Source organism: Hippocampus comes, unplaced genomic scaffold (genome assembly GCF_001891065.2).
Source record: "Hippocampus comes isolate QL1 unplaced genomic scaffold, H_comes_QL1_v1.1 scaffold89, whole genome shotgun sequence".
NCBI classification, from domain to species: Eukaryota; Metazoa; Chordata; class Actinopteri; order Syngnathiformes; family Syngnathidae; genus Hippocampus; species Hippocampus comes.
The window spans coordinates 311,189-321,670 of record NW_017806077.1 but is presented as its reverse complement, the minus strand read 5'-3'; the positions used below and the strand labels follow the sequence as shown (position 1 = coordinate 321,670).

At 47.4% G+C, this 10,482-nt stretch overlaps 1 protein-coding gene across 1 annotated transcript in view; it reads right to left on the bottom strand.

Annotated features, from left to right (window-relative positions):
• The window catches only part of LOC109530768 (T-lymphoma invasion and metastasis-inducing protein 1-like), a 24,314-nt gene extending 22,248 nt beyond the window's left edge, over positions 1 to 2,066 (bottom strand). Inside the window, exon 1 of the mRNA XM_019894645.1 lies at positions 1,902 to 2,066. The gene's annotated coding sequence lies outside the window, so the exon portion shown is untranslated. The remainder of the gene's footprint in view (positions 1 to 1,901) is intronic.
• Positions 2,067 to 10,482: the final 8,416 nt, after the last annotated feature.

Genomic DNA, 10,482 nt, shown 5'->3' with positions numbered 1-10,482 from the left:
ACCCCCCCCCACACACACACACACACTCTGCCACACAATAATTGTCATTTGTCTATAAAATTGTGATAAGTACACTTCTGCATTACATTGTATCCTTAAAAACATGAAAGAAATACAATTAAATTTACAGCAAAGAATAACTTTATGAACATTGTTTTTTAGTATGTTACAGAAAATAATTTAAATGCATGAATTTGCCTAAAATGAAAAAAAAATCCTCGTTGGCACATTTTTGACCAACTTTTTGCAGCATTCTGAAAACGAAAATGAAATAAATCAATAAATTCAAATTCAGTTCAGAAACATAAATTCAGGAGCAGAATATGTAAAAGACTATTTGGCCGGATTTTTTTTCTCTCTCTCGCCTTTTTTTTTTTTTAAATCAAAATGAGGAAGCATGAATGGCAACGACGAGCACGTTTTGCAGTGCACAACTTTTCCAGCGACTTCTCAGCGTGATTGAGGTGAAACGTCTTGAAATGGCGCCTTGATTTATTTTGGCTTCGTGTATCCGCTGCCAGCATTTTTCGACCCAGTGAACACCCCCGCTCGCTCCCCGACTCCCACCGTGGTCACCGTGAAGCCAAGCGCTACAAACGTTTCGTCATACTGTATTTTCTAGTGTTAGCTTTCGGGTCACTTTCTTTTTGTCTCATTATCGTCGTCTCTCTCTCCGCCTTTCTTTTCATTTTGTCTCTTGAGGGTTTGTTTACTGCACTTCATACCGCCAGCTCGGTGCAAAAAAAGATACATTTAAAAAAAAAAAAGAGTACACCATAGAGCGAATTCTCCCTGCGCACTCTCGGACAACGAGGGCGCTACCGCCCACTGCTGTAGAGGATGTGCAATTACACTTTCTTCTATTCTCTTCGACTAAAAAAGCAGATTCCCCAGAGTCACGCGCGCCCCCCGGCTTCGCATCACGCCCCACTATTTATCTAATGATTAGACATAAGATGACGTAGCTAATCAAATGACAACAGTACAAATATACTTTGCCGCAGGCCTGCGAGGTTTCAGGCTTAAACTTCATTCATACCACACCGGTGCTCTCCTTAAATGGGGCCACAAACCATACCACTCGTCAGCTCAAAATACGATCTTGTTGCTATATTTAGAAGGCAACCGAGTAGGCATAAAAGCTTTTTGAGAGTTGCTCACATCTGACCTCCCTAAGCGCCCCGTTTGGCCAATCAACTGCATTTTGACAGAGTTGAAGCCATCTCGTCTGCCAACATTACGTCGCTACCTGCCTTAGGGGCTGCACAAAAACAACCAAAACAGTGTCCTGGGAGCATCAACAGATGGGACAAGAGATGAACTGACTCTTCCTCCTAATGTGTGCACCCATCCTCTTTGAGAACAGCCCTTTTGGGGGTGCGCTCCAATCGTGTGTGGAGCCAACCCAGATGAGTAGGAGCCCGACCCTCTGCTGGCAAGATGTTGCATGCACGAGTCGGGCTTGGGCGAGGATGTGTGTGTGTGTGTGTGTGTGGGGGGGGGGGGGGGGGGTTTCGAAAACTGGCGCGCCCCCCCCCCCCCCCCCCCCCGCTTCTACCTTTTGTTGCGCCCTTTCCCGTCATTCTGCTCGCTCATCACCTCTTGCTTTCATCGCAGTGCTCGATGTTTGATGCCCAAGGACGTCCACCCTTTACCATCAGCCCACAGCTTATTGGCTGTGACATTCAGGAGGGGAAGCAAGATGAGAGAGAAAAAAGGCCAACTCATCTCTTCACAGGCCGGAGAGCGACAAATGTTGTCACGTTTGCAGCGTAACATATACAGACGGGACGAGTTTCATGTGAGAGTCAAGGGAAAGTTTGGCACAGTAAATCCTGGAAAGTGAAATATTCACCAGCAAAAAAAATCACCAAAACATATTGAAGAGACTTTTATCTCACCTTCCTCAACATCACACACCTTTTGGAAACTGAAGTCCTTCTGCAGCAGTGGCCCGGCTAAGTGATTTGATATGATGTCACCTTCTCGCAAGGCCAACACGTCAATGCGTTTCAAGGCGAGAACACAGCCGCAAGTCATGAGGGGAAACATGATGACACGTAAACCTTTATGATCAAAGCGCCGTGTCCGAGTTGAGCTGAGGGGAGGAGCCTTTTTCCACCACGCTAGTGCTAATGCTCGTGCTAGTTTCAGGGCCAGTGCCCAGGTTAGCACCAGTTCTTTCTTTTTCCACTGCCTAAATTGGCTCTCTCTCTCTAGTTCTTAAGATGGCCCCAATTATTTCTTAAGCCTGGACACATGGAGGTTTTGAGCGGCGAACTACGGCACAATTGCATCCCACCAAAAGAGCGATGGCGGATGTGCCCAGCTAGCATGCGATCTGTGACCGGCGGCCAGCCTCGTGATCATCGACAATGATTCCCTGACTGCTATATACTACATACGATGCTATGCTAAGTTGCCATCAGATGCTAATTATTATTATTATTAATAGCGCAGGCGCTATTGGGTAAACGTCGACGTAAGCCGTGACGTTTGGACGCTTTACGATGACGTCATGATGTCGCTCCGACTTGGAAAACCAAATGCGTTTTTCCGAAGAACTTGTTCAGCACCAACTAAGCACAGCACTGGCGCCAAACGAGCATCAAGTTCTTTTGGGTGGGGGGAAAAAAAAAAAAATCAGAAAAAGCAGATAAAAAATTCATTGTATGTTCCCGATAGAGAGCGGGAGAAATGAGAATTTTTTTTTTTTGGACAAACACTCAGACCTGCTGGAGCATGTTTCGGAAGATGTGTGGTGGCCTCTAATTTGACGTACATGGACACACTGACTGATAGAAAAAAAAATGCAACAGATGCTCTTCAAATCAAAGCAGGCGTGAATGAGTGGTGAGAGGCAAGAATGCGGCGGACCGACTCGTGGCAAGCTGCAACAACCAACCCTGTCATTTGAACACGCCACAATTTGTGGCTACTTGAAAGGTTGGCGTGGGTCCTGAAGATGCTCCTCCGGATTTCCTCCCAGTCAACAACGACCTCGCGGGACCCTTCAAAGCTGAAGCGTCCGTGGGAAGTTGCTTGTGAGCCACAAAGTGCAAAATTAAGGTTCCCGAAATGCTTCCTTTTTGGAACGTCTTCAAACTCGGCCGACCCACGTGAAATATCCTGCAAACAAACTGGAAAAAATAAAATAAAACATTTTTTGGGGATAACCTGGCAGGATTCCTGGCGCGATACGTTGCGATCGTCTGCAAGTGTGCGTTTCCGTTGAGCCGGCAAGATACGGCACAGCAGGCCAAAGAGCTTCGGGCATTGTTTTCAATCAAGCTCTCGCAGCTGCTAATAGTCTCACGGTTGCTCCTTTGAGTAAGTGTGACGCCATCACGGGCCGTTATGAAGTCACTCGCCGGCTTTTGTCGCCGCATAACAGCGTCGAGGCTTGTTGCCCTCTCGGCCCTTCAACACAGTTGAACAAACGGAGGGCGGGAGCAATTTGACGGCAAAACGACCACGTTGGGGCGAGTATTTGTCCTTCCTGAGGAAGCCCCCCCCCCCGTTCCAATCCCCCCACGGCGAGGCGGCGCTTTTATCTCCCAACGTCGTCACCCGGCAAAAGGTGTGACTGGAGCACATCCTGCTCGCGGATCTTTTCGCTCCTCATTGACGTGCTTTGAAGTCCCTAAACGGCTGTTAATTGCTGGGTGCAGGCCAGCCGTTAGCAGCGCTTTCAGGACAAAAGGTGGAGGCCGGTTGGAACGGGGCGCCGGGAGGTTGTTTGACCTGTGTGCTGAGTGGCGGGGCAATATTTGTTAACGTCCTGCTTGTTTGTGTGCTTTTCGTCCGACTAGATTTTATGATCAAGCTTATCAGTACACTTGATGGAGCAGCCGTGTTAGCGCAGGCGTCCATGTTGGCTTTTTCAGAATATGACGTACAGAAGTCGGAGGCGCAGCAGCATCGTAGGTGGAAACGGTCACCGTAAATAGTGAGTTGAATTGAGCAGCGAATTGGCTGTTGAAAACAAACCAAGCCTCATCAGAATGTTCCCATTCGAGTCAGAACGCGTGATCGCATATTTCATATTGCCGTCCCCTCTCTTCCGACATCTGCCTGCCGTATCTTCGTGGGGAGCGCACATGCGTCAAAGCTACGTTCGCGATATATTTGAGCGGCTGCCTGGAAGTATGGTAGTCAGGGGAATATTTTGCCGGCTAACCTCCCCGTTGGCTAGCTAAGTCTCGCGCCGTCTGAACAACGGGAATATTTCGCCGGCTAACACCTGCTGGCAATAAACTAAAGGCAGTTTTCAAACGACTTAAATGGATTTAAAATGGGACCAAAGGCCAAGGCCACGGAATACAAAACCTCCTTCGACTGGACCAAAAGTACCGGGACACTTTTCACATCCCGGAGGCGCAAAAATGACCACAGGGTCACAATGTCAGCCAAAGTTGCAGTGCGTTTTGTTCAGACGATCGCTTCTGGCGACGTGTGTTGAGCATCGCAGTCATCTCGTCTTCACATACTTCACATTCCTCACATTTCCACTTTGCCGCTCTGCACACACACCCGACAATTTCCCCAACTCTGCACATATGTGCGTGATGGCTTTACGATGACAGATTGGCGACTGAAGGTATCATAGCGGCGGCACGGCAGTTAGCGAAGCCCCATCTGCTGGGGTGAGGAGAGTGTCAGGTGGAGGTCCCACTCGTGGGGGGGGTGGGGGCTTATGGGAGTATTATTGACTGAAAAGAGAGACTTGTGGTGACAAATGTGCGGCATCGCATGGGAAGATGAACTGTTACAACTTCCCACACAGGAAGCGACACTTGGTGGGCAAACATATTGGGACACGTGCAAGTCGTGAAAAGTTAAAAGGAAAATAAGAGTTGTTCTTGCCTTTAGAACCAAAGTTTCCACTCTTCTGGGCTTTCTCATTGATGTGGGATTTGTACTTTTTTTTTTTTTTTAAAGCTTAATCTTGGACAAGCAGTGTACAACTTTTATAGAAAATTAACGGACCTAAAGAGCGTCCCTGAGGAATGCCACTCCAAATTGGGTCTGACTGAGTGTTACACTTTGGAATGAGGTTAGGAGTGTTGTTGTGCAAAATCATGTTTGTCATAACGCACTTCCCTGAATATGTGGACAAAAGTATTGGGACACATGGAGCTTCTCCTCCAAAGCAGTCAAAATAGATTGCACTCTTCTGGGCAGTCTTTCACCAAGATGCTGGAGTCCATTTCTATTCTTTTATTCTTTTTTTTCAAAATGATGTTCTCACAACAAAGAGGGTTCAACTTTTTCTTTTAGTAAGCAGTGACCAATCCCCCCCCCCCCCCCACATGGTGATGACTAAAACTGCAAACTGCATCCCAAATGCGTTTCCCCATCTGACGCATTTTCTTCCAGGTCAGTAAACGACAAGACGTGCACCAAACTTCACCCCAAACACATCTGGGTCGACGTCAAGGCACATTTCCATCAGCGCTTTTAATATTGATGAGCATTCCGAAGAGAAAAACCACCGACGGAACTACAGCACGTAATGTAAATGTGCTATCAAGTGCATCCGGCAGCAACGAGTTTGGAGATGTGCATTATTTGGACCAAGAGATGTCCCCCCCCCCCCAACCCGGCTTCCCTTGAGCATTACTTCCACCATTACACGATCCGGAGCGCCTCTCCGCCGTGTTGCATTGTGCAGCCAAGCGTCGCCGAGCTGCATCGCGACACAGTCGACTACACAAGAAGGCCCGGAAAGGGAAAAAGGCCCGACGCGAGAAGCCAGGAAGGGTAATGCCGCTATCAATCCGGCCGAGTCCGTTCAATCTCACCGAGGAGAATCATACCCCCATAAATGTTAATGTCACCTTTAAGACATCCTAGAGACACATTACGCCATTCGGCTTTTTATTTTCAAGCCATTTTGAACAAATGTGGGTCCAACGTTCCCGGAGGATGGCTATCCATTTGCCCCCACTAAAAACACACACACACACACACACACACACACACACACACACACACACACACACACACACACACACACACACACATTGAAAATGTCAGCGTTGAGCGTACATTTCTCTCAAATGATCAAAAGTAATTCTTTCTTAAGATTTCAATTTGGACAATCGCCTTTCGATTTGCTCATCAGACGCTGCAACTTTTTGTCCACGCAAAGCATGCAGCCAAAACTTTGCGCCATATAACAGTTTTCCTCAAGTGGTACCTCACCACCAAAACGTCGATTGAGCACTTTACAGAACTAAACATCATGTCATCCTTTCTTAAATTTCAATCCATTTGTGCAGCAGATGTGGCTGCTTTCCTCACGCCATTCAAAGCATGCAGCAATGTCACACCTTAGACTGTTTTCCGATGGTGTCCACGTTTCAAGCGCTTGTTGTGCTCACTGCGCTAACAAGCGAATGTAGCACCTGATCCCAGACCAACTCAAATGGACAATGCGGGCTTTGTTGCTCCGGCTTACAGCGCGATTGCGCGAGAGGGAGAGCAGCAAACTTAGTTTTTGCACAACAAGCACCCACGTGACTTTCATATTTGCGGACTTGTTGCGTCTCCTCTTGAAATGAAAAGACACCAGAGGAGAGGCGACCTGGTGGACGAGCAGACGGCGACAAGCTGGTCAAGGCATTTCCATGACTATGACACCAGATGAGCACTCCTCACCGCAGGAGGGGGGCACACAGGGGGGGCTTTGGAGAAGCACAATGCAGGGATTTACACACGCGCACATGCACACACACACACACACACACACCCTTCCAACTTCAGAAATGCACCCTTGGAGATTTCTCCTTGACTTTGGCCATTTCAAATCTATTCAATATTCACTTGCAAACACATTTCAGATGCAAAGCAGACTTCTGCATGCCCTGATTTGGGGTGGGGGTGGGGGAGGGTAGAGCCATCTGGTGGACAAATATGGAAGAGTGGCTGAAACATTTTAGTGTGTCTATTTTTTGAATATCATGACATGACATGTATTGGGAGTTAGGCGCCACAGCAGCTTTCGGTAAAAAGACAAGATTCTTTTTTCTCTCACACAGACACACACTCACAAACACACTCCTCCCCCTTTGAGGACGCGGGCCCTGAATTTGACCATCTTGCGCAGATTTCCTGTTGAGTTGGTCATTTGTGAAGCAGTAACAGAGCACAATTTGCAGAATTTGTGAAGCAGTAACAGAGCACAATTTGCAGAAAACAATGACAAGTGCCGCATGCTTTGAATCGGAGTTGCAGTAACGCCATCGGGTGGACAAAAACAATCGAAGCATGACGAAATATTTTAGTCTGAAAAAAATATGAAAGCTGTGAAATGTTGCTGCATGCTTTAAATGGGGGAAAACGGAACATCATCTGGTGGACAAATTTAAAAATTGAAAAAGGGACTGATGCTTTTTGGTTTGATATCACAACATTGATTGTGATTCCGGAGCATTGGAGAAAGAATTCAGAAAGAGAATTTTGCAGCATGCTTTGAATGGATACACGGAAGCTGGTGGACAAATATAAAATGTAAAAGCCCAGCTGATGAAACAAATTGCAATATTCTAACATGTGTCGTGATTTTCTGGAACCTTTCGAAATGGTTGAAGTTTGACGTCTCATTTGACGTCTCACTCACATTTTCTTATCGGGGTGACAAAAAAAAAAAAACATTGATCATGACAACAGCAACACACACAAAAGCCTGCAGCAAAGGGGAGCTTACAGGTAGCAACACGATGTGGGCAACCCCCCCTCCTGAGATCAAGCTGGGGAAGACCCCCACGCCCCCCACACCCTCCAGCCCTGAGTTCACGTGGAACTGCAACACTCAGAACCCTGCTCTGAAAAAGTGCCACACAGCAATCACAAAAGCCGCATCAACTTACTGCGTGAGCGGCCACAAAGCTTCGGCAGCAAGTAGACTCGTGCGCCTTTCAAGCTCCATTCATGATCCTCCAGCCCGGCACGGAGTGACGCCCTCACACGCCGGGATGACTTGAAGTGAGGGGAGGGCGGAGGGATGGACTGTTTGGAATTGCCTCCTCCCTCTCCACGCCATCCCCCCTCCTCAAGTCCAAGCTGCAGGCGGCAGGAATGCGTGTTCCACCTCCTTCGTCTGCTCTCTAATTGCTCCTACGCCACTACCCCCCATCCCCCCCAAACCAACTCCCTTGCCTACAAGAGACGCATCATGTTTACACTAAACATCCCCGTCTAAAAGTTCAGTTACAATGAGGCTTGGGGGCATCAAAAAGGACAACAATTGGATGACAACCAGGCCCACAAACTCTGGTTGAAATTCCCCAAAGGTGATTAGCATCAAATCTAGCGACCGGAGCCTTTTCCCAGTCTTTTACAATCGGCAGTAGAACAAAAGGAGACGGAATCTCGTATTTAAAATGGCGCATCACTGCCATCTACTGGTGGTTGTGTGCCAGTAAAATTGTTTCCAAGTGGGGATTTAAAGTGGAGCAGTCATTTTAGAAGGAGAACACCAAAATAGCGGAGGGAGGGGAAAAAAAATCCACGAACAGGCCAAGTCACAAATGTCAAAGCACTCACGAGTGTACAAGCCATCAAATTTTCCATCTCTCTCTCTCTCTCTCTCTCTCTCTCTCTCTCTCACCTTCCCTCGAGGGCAGCAAAGGATGAAAACGTTTCAGCCCGGCCATCCTTTTTGCAACATCTGAGGTGCCCCAAATAGGAGTGGGGACGAAGCGGTTGCCCGGCTGGCCGGGCCGAGCGGCTGTTGTCATGACAGCGCCGGCGATGTCATGTGGCAATCACGTCAACGTGACAAGCGGTGCAAAGAGCCGAAGTTTGGAGCCGAAGAGGAAGAGGAAGCGGCGCAATGTAAACACACAAAAGAAAACACGAGGTGGAGTTACCTGGAAGAACAACAACCAGCAGCTTTGTTTGTTTAAACGGGAACTTCGATATATTTCGGCTGGATCAGTCAGTCGGAATTTGGCGATTTTTCGTCAATCTTTTGATATTCCGTCTGGATTTGAATCCAGATTATTTTGGATCGCAATCATAAAATAATGAAGCTACTTTTTTTTTTTTATTAAAAACATTGCATATAGGATAGTGTCACTTTTTTTTTCCAAGAGAATTTTTTTGGGGGAGATCTACATCAAATTTTATTTTGAAAATGGAGCCATTTCCTGAGAATTATAGGGCATTTTCGGAAAAAAAGTACGAACGAGAATACGTAGTTTCATCTTAAAAACAGCTTTAAAAAAGTCAATATTATGAGAATAAAGTCATACTTATTCTTCGAGAAAAAAAAATCTGATGGCAATCGAGATTTCTTGGACATAAGCAGTTTGATCAGATTTCTCATCAGAGGGATCGTTTCAATGGTGTCAATTGCGCCCGAGGACAAAATGCTCGGCTGTCTCATCCCGTCAAGCGGCGCAAAAAGCGGCGGGGCGTGTTGGCAGGTGAGGCCGCCGCTGCAGAAGCGGCGCCACGCTTGTGACAGCCTGACACCGTCCAACTGTCGCCGCTCGCCAGCATCGCTGTCAATCAAACGTCAGCCGACGGCGCGCGTTCATCGGCTTGGCTTCTCAATGGCTCGACGGCACTGCGACGTCGCCACCTCCAGTCAGAATCTTGGATGGCATTTGATCCGAATAAGAACAATATCGTCTACCTTTCAACCAGATTAACGAGCGGCGCCGTCAGGGAAAAATCTATCCGATCAACATTTCCCACGTTTAAATCCAGATTGGATTCAAGTGATTTCATTTTTCCCCCTCGCTCTCGGCAGATGTTTAACACATACAAAGTAGGATATATGCGGCCTGTTTTCGAGGTTTCCCTCCTCCAACACACCTGGATCATCTCATCTGCAAACTCTGCAGAAGCCTGAAAGCTGCTCATTTGAATGAGGTGAGGACGGGAGTTGGTGAGCCCTGGTCTACTTCTGGCCCTTTTCCACCACGCTCGTGCTAGTGCTAGTTCGGCGCCTGTGCCCAGGTGAGCACTGGTCCTTTCTTTTTCCACCACCCAAATGAGCTTGAGCTGTGGTGCTTAAGATGGCAATTGGCCCCGCCTACTTGTTGGACCAGACTCTGGCACCAAGGGGGCGGGGTTATCATGACGATCGCAGATGTAGACAAATGACAACCAGGACACCCGGCAATTTTCGAGCGGTGAACTCCACCAGAAGACCGATGGCAGATGCGCCCAGCTAGCATGACATCAGCGATTGTCGGCCGGCCTCCTGATCATCTTTTTTTTTTTTTTTTTAAGTTCTAATCTCATGAGAATAAAGTACACATATTTTGAACAATATTTTGAAGAATATTGGAATATTACAAGTTAACACAAAGATCCCAAATTTTTCAACCCCGCGGCACACATACCACACTTGACATTCAATTACCAACGGACCCTTTCATGCACCCTGTAACCCGATAACGAGATAAGCTGCCCACTGTAGTCACCGCTGTCCCTGAAAGGGTTAAAGCACACACACAAAAAAAA